At 39.3% G+C, this 10,833-nt stretch overlaps 1 protein-coding gene across 2 annotated transcripts in view; it reads left to right on the top strand.

Annotated features, from left to right (window-relative positions):
* Positions 1–6,009: 6,009 nt before the first annotated feature.
* The window catches only part of LOC110989982 (uncharacterized), a 72,396-nt gene continuing 67,572 nt past the window's right edge, over positions 6,010–10,833 (top strand). For both annotated transcript variants that reach the window (XM_022254719.2, XM_087138676.1), the window contains exon 1: positions 6,010–6,160. The gene's annotated coding sequence lies outside the window, so the exon portion shown is untranslated. The remainder of the gene's footprint in view (positions 6,161–10,833) is intronic.

Here is a 10,833-nt window from a genome sequence, read left to right as displayed (position 1 = left end):
GAAAGAGCAAAACTGAAACCATTAGCCACTAAATCAGGTATTTATACAATCTATATACCACTTTCTTGAGCTTAAGCTGTTGGTCGAATATTTATTTATAAATAGGTGGTGCCGGTTGACCAAGAGCAAAACTAAAATAGCGTAGCGGAAATTAGTTTACTTTCATCCACTGCTTGTGTGAGGAATTTCCTAGTGCGCATATGTAGTCCTGACGTCATATTGTTTGCGCTTCTCTGGGGCCCCTCTACCGTGCACGCACTGCGCACGGTTTAGATCGAAATAGGACGTATATGCATTTGTTAGCATTTGGGTGCATTTTCTCTTGACATCGGGTGTGCAAGTACATGTGTTTGTAGTTCTCTGTTGAGTGCACGTTTGGGAGCACTTTGTCGCCCACTTAGACAGCGCAATGTTTAACACGTTCGCTGAACTTGATTGTTATTGATCGGGATAGGTTTAACTTGGACTTGTCAGATTGCTGCAGTCGGCGCCACCGCCAAATTGTCATAATTAAACTAAATTTTAGGCTCTTTTATTAAAGCGAGCTACCTGGACCTTAATATTAATTAATTAAGGTGCCTCATTATTTAGTGCGCTTCCGGAGATCGCCCTCAGATTGGGTGGCGCCTCAAATACAGAGATGGCTGATGATGAAATGAAAGCCTGATCATATTTTAATAACGTCTTTGCACATCAGAGCCTCGGCATTAATTAGGCTACCTGTGCCCTTCATTCATTAATTCCTATCGCTTCTTAAATGTTCAATGAAATATTGTTAATTGTTATTATTGAAACTCTTGTTTCCCTGCGTGTTATTTTGTTCGTCTGTCTTTCCCTTAGATTAGGATATACTTTTCTAAAACGAGCGTCCTCACATGTTACATTCTGCCGCTCTAGTATAATTTGTATGAAATAAATTTCTAGCATAAGCGTGGGTCGGTGATAGCCGATAACCTTCGGTGTTGAGCGCCGAGCGAGCCTGCCTGAGTGCTACAATAGCAATTACAGACAACTTTTAGTATCACCTTTTCTGCCACCAATAGCGTATTGGCCAATTATGGGGTAGGAACACGTATGTTCATGCGCCTCACTTAGTTGGGGTGCATGCGCACTGAATCCCAATACAGCCAGACGCCAGTGAAAAGGCTCTTGACTCGGACAGGTGAAGCCCAAAAGTAATATTAGCCCTCATTTCCAAATCGATTAGTGTCTACACTCAAAGTCCCTTTTGCTATAACTTGCACAATCAAAAATTTCTGCGAAATTTTTGCCAAACTTTCTCACGTACCTCCAAAGTAACAGATTTAGAAGTTAGAAGTGTCACCATTTTAGGTTTTTATTATTTTTTTCAATTTTGCCAGGTTTTCCCTGACATTTTTCTGTTTGTGAATAGTTAGGTAGATGAATATCATGAACTTTCTAATGAGAAAGTATCATGCAAGGACACCGTATGAATGAGAACGAAAAAGTTTTGTTGGTGCCTTTTAGTCGGGCTATTTGACGTCATTCCACGTACATGTATATAGTGCAATCCAGAAAACGTCAACTTGTACCGAAACAAACTCGTCCCCAGGTGTGCATGCGTGTACTTGTGTATACCAGGCCCCAAACCCAGACGCTCCGCTCCCGGACTCAGTGCAGAAATTTGAAACCGCATTAAAAACGAACCGCATTTCAGACAAATGTCTCTCAATCTTGAAGAAATGAACTGATGGATACAAAAGATTCATCTGTCTTCCAGACAGTACCACCGACGACCTGAGGGGAATTTGACAAAAGTGTGAAAATTGGGCACTAAACTAGGTGAAAAACACGGAAATGACGAAATTGAGTCCCAATGAAAAACGAAGTGAAGTTTAAGGGTTGAGGTTTTCTGCCTAGACGTAATAAACTATTTTGATCATAAGAGTTACTATTATGTGACATCAAAGTTATTTGAAGGTAAAGACGGCAAAACTGTGAAAATAAGACACAAAGTCAAGTAAAAAAGACGGATTTTTTTCATGATTATCCCTTGTCGTAAAATAGACATTTTCCACATCTTTGATGAGATGGAGATGCCTTTTTACCAAAAGCTGTTAAATATCACCATTTGACAGTTTTCTGCAATTTATTCACAAGAGAGGTCTTCAAGGGAAATGGCAGGACCAATCCCTCGCATGGGTCACCAGCAATATGCGTCGTCGGCAGGAACATCAGTTTTCTGGCCGACGACGTATGTTACCATTGTGTATGCGCGTGAATATACAAACTTACTGTACGCACAGTCTATGGGGAACGAACATACGTGGGAATAGTGCTCAAATGACCGACCACCATCAACACATTCATTCAAACAATGGACCCGATAACACCCATCCCCACACACGTGTTTGCAATTTGGGAACCTTAGGCCTACCGAACCTCTTTTTTTTCATTCTATAACATTTTCGAAGGCCTCCCATCTGGTCGTTCATAGTTGTGAATCAGTGACCCTCGTTGAATCAATGACCCAACATTTTTAAAATTCAATCTCAATAATAAGAAGTATACACATGAATAAAAACACGAATGAAGAAATAACTGGATGGAATACATGTAGTCAAGAGTTTAGTGGTTGCAATTCGAGGGGGTATGGCGGCATCTTCTAAAAGCCTAGGCTCCATGTGAGATGCCTTCTCCTCTATGGATACCAATCTGGTGTCCATAGGGGAGCATAATCAGGCACTGTTTGTTACATTTTCGGTCTGTATTACATGCATTGGTGCATTAATGGCAGACGAATTATTCCGTTTTATCACCCCGCGGCAAGTTCCTGCTGCAGCGATCAAGTTGTTGCCTCACTATGGCGAGAAACACGCTCTTGCCATAGTTTGATACGTTTCCTTAGGGCGGGATACAGATTGTTTTGGGTTGCTTTGAACAACAAGAGATCATATTTTTCAACAAATCTTCGTTTCCAACATCAACACAACAGAAGTGAAACCTTGCTGCATAAACGATAACGACGGGAGCAGCAAGATTTTCTACTGAAAGCCATTATTTTGACGATTCAGTTTTTGTCACAGTATCAAAAGCACTGCAAAAATGGCTTCCACGTTGTACAGATGTTAAATCCAAAAACTGACACACATTCACATACCTTCATTTTGAGGAGAAACCTATTCAACTGAGCACCCACATGTGTCGTTACATGAAGTACAACGCATTGTCTGCGAAGGCCAACAATGTTTACCCTTCCAAGCGAAGCGTAGCATCTTTGAACCAGTTACTTTCATTGCCAGTGTGTACCTTGTCACAAACATCTGCCTTTCCAGTAAGCAAGTGACCTATACCTTCGATCTATATATACACATGCATGTTAAAATCCGTACTGCACAACGAATTCCGTGGGAGAGCTGCTTTTCAAGAATAAATTAAGAGGCAAGTCTTCAAATTACTCATTGTCAGCGAGCAGAAAAAGTTCCGCATGCTCAAAAGGATTAATTAAATAAAGAGGAGCAAATTTAATTTTATAGCCATTAGACAGGAGATAGGCAAACACTCTCAAATTGAGTTTGAGAACAAAACCATTGCACCAACGCTGGATAATTTAACTGCGTGATGTGCAACAGTTTCAACACCATGAGTGCAATGATACCGGATAATGCATATGGTTTCCTTTTACGGATTTACGGTGCATCGTTGTCATTTGTTGGTGTTTAGGTCATTGGAAAACTACACGAATCAGCAACTTGATGAGATGATTATGTCAGTCATTTTGTTCAACTATCAAACACACAGGCAGGCAAACCTTACCAATTGCGATTTTCTGATTCGCATACCAGACAATATTCGATAATCGTAAAATTTAAAGTTTGTAAAATTGCTTTAAAATTTACCAGGCCAGAAAATGTTAAAATAAAACGAAACCGTCATGTAGTTGGTTATAACTTTTTTTTACATTATAGGCCTATTCATAACTACCTCAGAGAGTCTCCCTATTCAACAACGCACAGCTTGACTGTGTTTATACACATGTAATAATTTCCGCTGAGAAATGATAATGCCCGCCAAGTAAATCACGCGCTGAGACCTGGATTCGAGACAGGTTAATAGGCTCTGATTGGCCAAGAGTCTGTGTGCACGCTCCTCGTCCCGCGCCAACTAGATAATTTGCTCAGAGAATATTCCATAAAATGGACAGGGGGTGTTTAAGAAAATAAAAGTAAAAAAAAAAAAAAAAACCAGTGAACAAAATCACTGGAAATCCATCATATACTGACTGAATAAATAAGACCAGCTAAGTACATATTTATTCCCCTATATATTCCGTATGTTATAGGCCTTTCATAATGTTTATGCTGATTTTATTCACAGCAGCTGAAAACGAGGCTGTGGAGAGCTTGCGTGTCACGACGGCTGTAAATGGAAGGGATCTTTCCGTGGTTCCCGTGATAACCTTTGGGTTTGTGGAGGATTACGTCGAAAAGGGCTCCAAAAGCAGTGGAGAGCACCAGCTTGGTAAAGGCTTCGAGTATTTTTCAGGAGCCTGCATTCATAATCTGAAGGGTAAGCAGTTTATTAACAGAATTTCATCTGGGACGTTTTGATCACCTTGCATGCGTGCACTGTTTATATTTAGGCCCAATTGACGCCACAATCGAGCACACTTTTTGCTCATTCATCGGATTACCTTTAACTAGGTTTATTTTCTTCGAAGTTCAGAATTCTATAGATGCTAATTTGCAAATTACAGACGTTCTTTCATTGTGCTGGCCGCGATCAATCTTGGAGGAAGGAAAAGACTGGAACAATCGAACTGCACCAAAGTACAATAATGTGTACAGTGTAGAGCCAGTGATCACAGAGTGCCCAGATCTGTGCCCAGAGAAGTCGTTTCAAAGTCAAAACATACCCTGAATAGGGCCTGTCGTCCCGTTTGATCTTAACAATTCACTTTGCCGCTGGATCTTGTTCTTTGGAAAACGATAAAAGCTTGTTTTTGTCCATGATTGCAACAACACGACACTGAACAATGCTTCGCTTGTTTGCTGACAACGCAGAGTCCCCTACAGCCTCGTTTTCAGTTCTTGGGCATAAAATGGCATAAATAGCAAGAACGGCCTATATCACTGCAACTACATGTTAAGACTGATCTATGTATGTTCCCAGGCAGGGATTTGAACGCAATTGTTGTCATTCCAAAAACGTTCCCGTATTTACAAATCTGACTGAAAACCCAGGGATGATGGACAGAACAACGAGAGACTATTAGGATGTCTCACGCTAGAAGCGAGAATTCACAGGGCATTGAGAAAACAAAACTATATTTCGTCCACTTTTTAGGATAGTGGATGGTATTGAAAAGATAATTCGGCACTGATCTGCTCCTTAACCCTAGGGTCAACGGCGCAGTGTTAGAGATTTGTAGACACCCAACCACTGTAGATTAAGAATTTTTGAAATATCAATAAAAAAAAATCCACCTCGCTGCTCAGAGTTATTTTGGGGGCGTGGCTACAAATCTACTTCCACAACGGTATAATGAAAAGTAGTTAGAGACGGGACCTGAGGGATGTATCAGCCACCATCAAACAGTCGTACAGGTTCAGGCATGACCAGGAACTTCCTGGAGACAAAAATAACCACATGGAGGAACAACATCACCACATGGAGTAACTGTCCATCAGGTACTCCGAGCAAACCACTCGCCAATTTCAAGCAACCGCAATGGTCAAACAGGACTCAAGTCCGACCCGAGTCGTCAGTCCAGACTAGAATTGAAGTCTGCACTTCAAGTCCTCCATCAAAGGAGTCGTGAGTTGCGGGTAACTCTCACAACTATAATGGCACAGCAAAAAGAACTTCGCAATATAAATTTACCATGGCTTTACAATGGAAAAGATCACATGCTCCACACCCGGAGGTCTATTGCATGTGGCCGATCACAGTTTTCACAACTATATTGAAAGTCACTGAAGGTTGGAAGCGCTTAACCCTGTTTTCTTTTTTCCAGAGTTTGACGTCATCATTTGTATTGACATGAAAATCATGCCCTGGGTTTCCAGTCATATAAAAGGACCCAGGAACCTTACGGTTGACAAATCAAGAGCGTACTTTCCAGCATGACTACAACACTTACATGTTGCTGTGAAAAATAGACCCTAGGCCTATTGACTGTCGTTTTGCTGTTACGCAGGTAAGCTAGAATAGGAGTGATAAAGGTTGGTTTATAATAATGTGCTTATACAAGAACTATTGTGAAATGTTCTGACAGAGAGCAAGGTTTGAGCTAGTTCTGATCCAATTAATGAACTCAGCTGGCGATGCAATGGAGTTAGTGATAATTTGAAAAATTATGGTAATTCTGGAGCGAGAGTTACGGTGGAACTTAAAGTACCCCCTTAAGCTGCAAAATGACTCCTCTCTTGTTGGAAACGTATTCCACCGTATTCATTTTGTTTTTGGTGAATGGAAAGCCTGTTGCTTCACATACATTCGCCTCTCTCCGTAAGTGATATTAATGGTGTCAATTTTCAATTCGAACAAAAAGTCCAAATTAATTTTGAACAAATTAGACGAAAAAGTATATGCACTGCTACTTGTGCCTATTCAAGGACTAGCTATATGTCTCGAACTCATTTTGGGGGGGAAATAGAAAAAGTTAAGTTGATGTGAACGAAAATAGAATATGATAAAAAATAAATCAAAAATGTAATGGACGTTAAGCAGAAGGTCGTCAATGCATCAAAGGCGATTGGATATAAACTGTGTCAGCGATGGCTTGGTAACTTGCATTCAAGTGACAAAAACGGAGTTTAAAATAAACCTCGCTGAGCCGGAAGTGGAAGTAGCCCCAAATATTTTAGGGCTTGAGAGAACTAAGGTTTGATAGCCCAGTGGTGGAACTCAGTTGCGTCCATATGAAAGTTATTCTACATGGAGCTATCTAGCTGTGGAGCTATACCCGCATTTCCTTAAAAATGAATACACTTCATGTAGAGCATTCTGTTAACTCTTATTTCTTCTAAAAACAAAACATACTGTGTAACAAATTACAAAAAGAATCTAAATACTTACATTAGGAACAGAACGCACCACTATTGTCCACGTGCAGACATCTCTCTCACCTGCCTCCAATAAACAGTTTTTTCCGTTATGTGTGCGGATGATGTTAAAAGAGTTGTAAAAAATTGCAATTATCTCTGTCTATTTAAAGTCAACCCAGGCGATAAATTTTTGGAGTGATAATCACAACTTTACTTCCAAATAAAGAATCTAATAGCAACAGCTTTTGCTCAATATGCAGAGGCAAGGGATTTACGGTCCACTGCTTTTAACCATACACGAAAGCCTGGGTGAAATCCAAGGCTGTGGCACTTGCGTTGAGACTGTCCAACAAGAAGGCTGGCCACACTACAATATGACGCTTCCTTTTTCTTTCACCCGCCCCGCCTACCAACACCAAGTTTGAGGTCATTTTAAGGAATAAACAAATAAGTAGGTGTGCATTAAAGTTTATTCATTAAGAATTAAGATGAGCAAGGTTCAATAATGTGTAACGGTAAAATGACGTTTTTTGATTATTCAAATGAAAGAAGAAACGTGTAATGGTTAATTTGACAAGTATGTATTCAAGAAGACATAGTTGAACATTTAATTTCATTTATTTACAATTGTTATATAGGCCTATATACAAATAAAATAAAAGCTGGGGACTCCTAACCCTAGAACATCAACATCAAGAGAGCACTTTGGTGCTTTTCATCTGTGACTCAGAAACCCATAAATATTAGGTTATATATTTAAGATACGGACAAATATTTATATTCAGGTTTAAAGCGTTCAGAGGTGCTGTTGATAATGCCTTACATAGCCACCTACAGTAGGGGATACATATAATATCAAATATAAAGAATCTTTGGTTCTAAGCGATTTATCTGTCTTGAAAAGCGAAACATGTACAAATACAAATGCAATTTCGCTGCCCTTTAGGCGGGTAATGTGTTCTATGTGGTCTATGCTTGTAACATGGGTTATGTCAATCGAAAACAAGTGGACTGTTCTGTTTGGAGATTTATAATAGTCTGCTTTGATTTCCTTCCATGTATGGAGCATCATTGCATTATTTACGGGGCTTATGGATGCCTTTTAAACGTACAACGCAGGTCCAGTTATTGAAAAGACGATCCCTGGACATTTTGAAGACACAGTAGACAAAATTCTCTTCTGTTGGTAGTAATTCCCAAATTTGAGGGAAAACAAGATGTCTGACGTACAAAATGCAATACATGTATTTATTTGTGGCGGGTGGTTTTGTTACATTACTGCTGGCACTATTTAATGCCCGACCACTGATAACAACGGTTGACGTTATCAGCAGAAGGAAGCGTTCAAAGGCAGTAAACCCACCTTTTGAAAAAAATGCATATTTATATACGCCAGTTATCTTGTTGTTGCAAAGAAAGGGTATTTTTTTCCGTATCGCTGATTACAGATCACCAAGGAAGCTGTTTTCAGTGTTACTGAAATGACATTGTCTAGAAGCCTCAAAGTGGAAATGACGACATGTAATACCGGCCCCTGGATAAATCCATTACTGCGCCTCTCTCCAGAATGTGTATTGCTACATTATTGTCGATGACGATGAATGCATTGGAATCAAAAATTGTAAGTTTTAGTCACTGAAATCAAGATCACCAATTATTTAAATATCAAAACATTGAGAAGCTTCCATTTTGTGCAGGCTATCAGGATCCCTGTTTGTCTATAAATATCCAAATGGAAACGTTTGTGAATAGGAAAACAAACCGAAAACCGTAAACAAAAAAAGCAAAACAAAACAAAACCAAAAACAAACAAAAAATGAGATACACTCAAGTATATCCAACCAAACAGACAAAAAGTAACAAACCAATATCAAACAAAAATAAGAAAAAGGTTTACTCTGAAACTTGACTTTTATTTACCGATGCCCTTTCACGTGCAGAAAGATTGATTCAGAAAACCATTGAAAGCTAGTACAGCAGACGGTCTACATATGTTGGTCGCATAAATGTGTTGCATTCAGTTTCACTCTTTTGAATCTGTTGAAAGGTCAATTTTTCACCTTCAGCTCCCTTCAACATTTGCGCTAACTTTTCCCATGATGGTACCACTGTACAGGCTCACTTTTGTTATGCAAAACTGGGTGAGCAACATAAACAGGTCTCCGGTCTGTGTGTAGGGCATTACGCCATATCTGGAATAGCCCGTAGAAAATTAGAACACGGACGGTCTCGTTCTTACAGAAACGGAGTAACGCCCAAGAATAGGTTTCCAGCTTGCTTTGAATGGTGCGTGAGTTTTGGGTACTAGTTTTGGGCAGCTTCCGCCTAACTGTAGCCCCTATACAACGCATGGATTGGTTCATATGCGAGGAATATTAATTTGAAGTACTCTTAACTGCACACATTATACCTCGCGTGCTGGAGTTCTGCTATACTGAGAATGTAGAAATTCTGTAATCATTGAGAACATAACATTCATTTTTTTTCTGTCCACAGTTTACTCTTCAAGTTGACTATCTTATTCGTGACTTCGTCACAAAGGCGGACGCGCCACAATTGGCAGGCTGTCATTGGGCAATCGCTGAAGTTGCGCGTTAACTTCACGTTCCATGTAAACAGTTTTACATGGAACCGGAAGTTAACATTTGGTTTTATGTCAAACCGTACCTAATTTTATTGGAAGTTATTTCATTAAAGTTTCTCGGACATGACTAAATCAACCCATTGATAAAATATATACATTGTAAAACCCCAGCGTTTAACTTTTAAACGCCAATTATTCGAAAATCTGTATCTCTTTTTAAAATATTTTGACACGCTTATAAATAAACACATACAACATGTTTATATGTTTAAACACACTATTTTATTTAATAAACGCAACCTATGCTTATGATACTATATAGATATGTTTAGCATGTAAGATTTTCAAATAAATTTTAATTATAAACCCGTTTGTGTGTTTGTGTACAGGCTGTAACACGTTTTATACAGTTTGACACGTTAATAAAGGGGGCAGAGTTTATTAACTGCACGTCAGTACGTAACGATGACACACATTTTCAAGTCATACGCAGTTACGTGAAGAGTGGCAAACCAACTGCTACAGGCTAACACGGGAACAAAATGGTTGAAATATTTTCAGAAAATTATCACCCATCCGAGATCGTGATATATATACGCACGTAATATAAAGAACCTGTCTAAGAAACGAGTAAATGCAACTCGGATCAGTTCGAGTTCTATTTTTTATTTATCTATTTTTTTGCAACTAACAATTTCCGTGCAGGGGACGCAGAAAGAGATCGAACTACGCATGCACATGCGTTTACATACAGCATATGCGCCTAATCGTGTCCTAAACGCTTGGAAGTGCAACTGAACGTATTGGCTGAACAAGGTGTTTATCTTTGTGTGATAACCAAGTAAAAATCCACTCTGCATCCATACACTACACGTAATGTCAGCTTAAATTAACCACTTACAACATGAGATTAAATGAGTATTGGCGGGAAATAATGGAAGTCATGTTTTAAGCTGCTATAAACATGCGTTTAATATCCCAATGATAAACACTTTATATGTCTGTGATCAGGGTAATGTTGTTCAAACTTCAAACTTTGGAACGTTTAATCAGTTTTCTTAAAACCCCATCCTTGGTCTTCAGGGTTCCAGATAAAAGGATAAGTACAAAATACAGTTACACAGGTACTCCTCCTGTTTCGTGAAGCCTTACCCCGATGTAATATGGAAAACTAGCCAGAATTAATTGGCACGGGATGGTGGTCAATGGTCTAGTAAATGTTTTGATGATACGTTTTTG

This window comes from Acanthaster planci, linkage group LG01 (genome assembly GCF_054643075.1).
Source record: "Acanthaster planci isolate LZ-2023a linkage group LG01, COTS_SCS, whole genome shotgun sequence".
Lineage (NCBI taxonomy): Eukaryota > Metazoa > Echinodermata > Asteroidea > Valvatida > Acanthasteridae > Acanthaster > Acanthaster planci.
This window is presented reverse-complemented; position numbering and strand designations above follow the sequence as displayed.